Source organism: Fulmarus glacialis, unplaced genomic scaffold (assembly GCF_000690835.1).
Source record: "Fulmarus glacialis isolate BGI_N327 unplaced genomic scaffold, ASM69083v1 scaffold6559, whole genome shotgun sequence".
NCBI lineage: Eukaryota > Metazoa > Chordata > Aves > Procellariiformes > Procellariidae > Fulmarus > Fulmarus glacialis.
In genome coordinates this window covers 245,326-245,603 of record NW_009231350.1, presented here as the reverse complement: position 1 = coordinate 245,603, position 278 = coordinate 245,326, and the positions used below count along the sequence as shown (strand labels likewise).

The 278-nt window shown below is 42.4% G+C and overlaps 1 protein-coding gene across 1 annotated transcript in view; it reads right to left on the bottom strand.

Annotated features, from left to right (window-relative positions):
- The window catches only part of LOC104081695 (CUB and sushi domain-containing protein 2-like), a 306,834-nt gene that overhangs the window by 62,703 nt on the left and 243,853 nt on the right, over positions 1–278 (bottom strand).

Genomic DNA, 278 nt, shown 5'->3' with positions numbered 1-278 from the left:
GAAGAAGGGGCAGGCAACTCAGGAGGACTACAAGGATGTTGTGAGGTTATGCAGGGAGAAAATAAGAAAGGCCAAAGCCCAACCAGAACTTCATCTGGCTACTGCCGTAAAAGACAAGAAAAAATGTTTCTATAAATACATTAGCAACAAAAAGGAGGGCTAAAGAATCTCCATCCTTTATTGGATGCGCGGGGAAACATAGTGACAAAGGATGAGGAAAAGGCTGAGGTACTTAATGCCTTCTTTGCCTCGGTCTTTAATAGTAAGACCAGATGTTA